Genomic DNA, 4,505 nt, shown 5'->3' with positions numbered 1-4,505 from the left:
TATTAAGCATATGGGTTGAAATTTTTTTAAGAGAAGTATCACAAGAGTGGAAAAACAAACACAAGTACTGACAATTAAATTGTAACTAGTCAATCAACACCCATAAGCACATTTGTAAAACTCAGCGGAAAGCAGGCAGATGGGAGGGGAGGAGGCGACAGGTAAATTCACACCTAACGGGTACAATGCATGCTATCACAGTTAGAACTTTAACTCAGATTTCATAAAAGCAGCTCATGTAACCAGAACATGTGTACCCCCATAATATTCTAATGGAAAAAGGCACTCTATTTGGTGGCTTTGAAATGGACAAGGAGAAGGCAAGGAAATGAGTTCTTCCTCAAAGCTTTCTGAAAGGAACACGGCACCTGCTACCCCTGGTTTAACTCAGTGAGACCCACGCTGGACTCCTGAGGTTTAACTCAGCGACACCCACGCTGGACTTCTGAGGTTTAACTCAGTGAGACCCACGCTGGACTTCTGAGGTTTAACTCAGTGAGACCCACGCTGGACTTCTGAGGTTTAACTCAGTGAGACCCACGCTGGACTTCTGAGGTTTAACCCAGCGAGACCCACGCTGGACTTCTGAGGTTTAACCCTGTGAGACCCACGCTGGACGTCTGAGGTTTAACCCAGAGAGACCCACACTGGACTTCTGAGGTTTAACCCTGTGAGACCCACACTGGACTTCTGAGGTTTAACCCAGCGAGACCCATGCTGGACTTCTGAGGTTTAACCCTGTGAGACCCACGCTAGACTTCTGAGGTTTAACCCAGCGAGACCCACGCTGGACTTCTGAGGTTTAACCCTGTGAGACTCACGCTGGATTTCTGAGGTTTAACCCAGTGAGACTCATGCTGGATTTCTGAGGTTTAACCCAGTGAGACCCATGCTGGATTTCTGACTCTGACCTTCAGAACAAGATAATAAACTTGTGTAGTTTTAAGCCACCAAGTTTGTGGCAATTTTTTGTGACAGCAACAGAAAACCAATACAGAACCTAAGAAGTAATTTGTCAACTCATCGTACATATCAGAGCGTTTTAAGCAGGGTGGAAGCTGATGTCAGTGCAACAGGTGCCTGGGAGGCACGGATTCCACGCAAGGCACTTAGAACCTCAAATTTAAATGGCAGGCTGGATCTAGAAGATCTGTCAGGCAGGGGTCTAGGACTGAGATCCCTACATAAAGCTGGAAATATCACCCTCAGCAAAGAGGCAGACTTAAAAAAAAAAAAGGAAGAAAAAAGCCTCCAACTATTAAAAAGAGAAACAATAAAAACCCAGCCTTAGTGCACATTTCATTGACCTGCTTTCTTTCTATGTGAGCAGTGTTCTTTCTTATGTGCTAGACAAATAGTCGAAGGTGAATTAGCAGAATAACTCTAAGTAGAAATGCTGCCAGTCTCCTCCAGACAAGAAACTTTGTAGAAAGTGGTTAAATGTATTAGGTAAATAACAGGTCTTTATCTACAAAAGATGTGACCCTTTAGGTTTACTGTTTCAGGAAACTAGGATTTTAAAAGATATGTTTGAAGGATAGTATAATCCATGTACGATGGTTCAGAGCAGACTTTGGAGTTGATAGCCTGGAATTCTAATTCCAGCTTCAGTTCTGGAATTAGAGAAGTTCAGAATTCCCTGAGCTTCAGTTTTTTTTCTTGGGATAAAATGGGCATGAATTCTGCTTGCCATGACTGTCATGACATTGCATATAAAAAGTGCTCAGTAAATAGTGGCTCTTATTAACCCTGTGTTGAAAACAAGCAAACATACAAAAAACCCTGCCTTAATTTTGGCTTATGTGGAAAATAACTATAAAAACAGAAAACATCTATCCTGATAATTCTTAACTGTAGCACAATATTCATTACAGCGATGCCTGAGAATAGAAAACAAGTTGCCGTGACTAGTAGGACGAGGGCAAGGCACGGAACGACCCCAGTTCAGTCTTTCCATGCTGAGGCACCGTCTACTCGTCGGCTTCCCCTTCCTTTTGATCCTTGTCATGTACAGACCCTCTGTCAGCCAAGGAAGTGCGTTTAAAACTTAACTGAGTATTCTCTGAGCTCTGACACTTCATTCCCCATAATTTCTGCAGGCTTAATTTTGCTTTTTTGAAACCAAGGCTGCAAAGCATAAACCCTTTCCCACGATTAACTCAAAGTATTTAGAGGCTACGACTCTATCATCTCTAGGCAGATACTTGATGCTTTGGCTACACCTTTCTGCTTTGGGGAAAAGGCGATTCAACCAGAGACTCAGTTAAAATTCATGAATGGCCTTGAAAAACAAGTCATAAAATGGAGTTTCATGTTCTGAATGCTACTTTTATTTCTTTGCCAAAATAATTGGAAATGTTATGCTCCAATGTAGTAATGGGTTATATTTTGAAAGATTTAAAAATCCTCACATCCAGATGTTTCTTTTCTGTATCTGTCTAGGAAACCCAGCAGGGTTTGGTTATCTGGATGAAAACAAGTGATTTAGGAGGACAAGCAGACTTAGTGCAATTCAGGAACCAGAGGCATTTTTCATTTTTGTTTTTCCATAATTTATTTTCTTCACCTCAGGTTTCCAAAAACCAGGAACAGATGGACTAAGCCAAGCTCCTCAGAACAGACGGCTTATGAAACTCCCCACACTGAGGTTGGGGTCTCTCCTGCAGAGCTCAGCATCCCCAGAATGACTCACTCAAACTCTGCACCACAATGAACCCTCATGGAACTTGAAACAATTAGCCTTTCCTTGGCACCAAATTTCCTTGATAATTCCACAGTGAGAAAGGTGTATGCAGCCCTGGAGGAAGGACACAGCCCCCGGAGTGCTGGACACCAGTTATCATCACAAGCAGCCAAGTCCACAGACACAGGCAGCAATGAACAGAGGGGGCAGCCTTGATAAATGAATGTCTTAAGGTCAGAGTCTGGGGGACAGTTAGAAACAAGGGACAATGTCCCCTGCAACGTGCAGCAGGATGAAGCTGCTGCTTCTGAAGCATTCGTGTCCCGGCTGCCTCTGGCTTCACCTTGGTGCGGGAGCTCAGTCCCTGCTCTGCTCCTCCTTGGTGTCAAAACCCACATAGAACAAAACTGTTTTACACAAAATGGCAATCCCTTGTAAATGAAATCCTGTCACTTCCCCCAAGGTGATGGCTTTTTTTACAGAATAAATTCAGTGACACATAGAAATTAGTTTGCTGGTGGTGCTGGCAGGTGGGCACCAAGGGACTTTAGCTTCTGCAGTCACAGCATCTACGTAACAAACTTACTGTTTTTTATTTTCATTTTTACAACTTAGCAGAGCTGATGTCACTATTCACTCATCTTTATAACATAAAATGAAATACATCAATGGTATATCTAAAAAATAGACAAGGTTTATAGCAACAATATATGCTTTTTTAGATTCTGCGTTCCCAGGTCAAAATTCAGACAAATACTTTTTGGCTAGGTTAATGAGTAACAACATCCAAACACAAAACAAAGCCAAAACGTGGTGTAAACAAACTAAAGCTTTCCTTTTTCCCAGAGGAACAGGAAGGTCTTTTTTTACAAATCACAACTAGTAAGTCTCAGGTCTCTGAAATCCTGTGAACATTCTGCTCCTGGTTTTCTGACTGGCTGGCAATGGTGGCTCCAGACCTGTCCATGTTCCAGGAATGAAGAAAGGAAGGTTAAGATCAAAGGAATGTACTTCCAGCTGAGTGTGCCCCTTCCAAGCTTTCTTGGAAGTTACTTCTAAGGGTTTCCACTTAGTCCCTGAGCCAGAACTGTGTCTGTTGGCCATGTCTAGCTTCCACAGAGGCTGGCAAATTAATTTTTAAAAACTGGGCTCATTAGTGGCCCTTCCCCAATTGTAGACATGGCATTAAAAATGACGGGGATACACATTAACAGCTGGCAGTCCGTGTCTTCCTGGCTGTCAGGACGGATGATACAGCCTAATTCATAAATTATAGTAAGATCTTAATTAATCTGATTGTCTTAATGAGAGCTATTTGTGCACAGCATTGGGATCTGTATTCTGATAATACAATAAATTGCTTTCAAGGATTGGATTAAACAAGCAAACCGTATAATTTTCAGATTAAACCTTAGGGTTAAGACTGTTTTAACCCAGTCTCTCTCCCAGGCTGAAATCCAGCTCTGCTTTTAAACTCTGAGAATCAGCATTCAGACTGTCACTTTACCCTCTTCCTTAGAGTAATGAGCATCTTCAGAATCAAAAATAGAAGTTTAAACTATTTTCAAGATCCTGTACTATATGTGTTTGCATAATACCTTCATGTCATTAAGCCATTTGTATAGGGACTTTTTTTAATTTTTATTATATTGTTATTATTATTTTGTTTTTTGCAGTTTTTGGCCGGGGCTGGGTTTGAATTTGCCACCTCCAGTATATGGGGCCAGTGCCTTACTCCTTTGAGCCTTGAGTTTTTAGTGCTTTTAACACCATCTTGCAAAGAGGGCTTTTTTTTAACCAGTAAGAAACTTACATGCCTACG

At 41.8% G+C, this 4,505-nt stretch overlaps 1 non-coding gene across 1 annotated transcript; it reads left to right on the top strand.

Annotated features, from left to right (window-relative positions):
• The first annotated feature begins 1,290 nt into the window (after positions 1-1,290).
• On the top strand, positions 1,291-1,419 carry LOC128576599 (small nucleolar RNA SNORA19). Its single transcript, XR_008377439.1, has one exon. It is a non-coding gene; the product is annotated as a small nucleolar RNA SNORA19 (small nucleolar RNA).
• The last annotated feature ends 3,086 nt before the right edge of the window (positions 1,420-4,505 follow it).

Source organism: Nycticebus coucang, chromosome 24 (assembly GCF_027406575.1).
Source record: "Nycticebus coucang isolate mNycCou1 chromosome 24, mNycCou1.pri, whole genome shotgun sequence".
Classification (NCBI taxonomy): Eukaryota; Metazoa; Chordata; class Mammalia; order Primates; family Lorisidae; genus Nycticebus; species Nycticebus coucang.
This window is presented reverse-complemented; position numbering and strand designations above follow the sequence as displayed.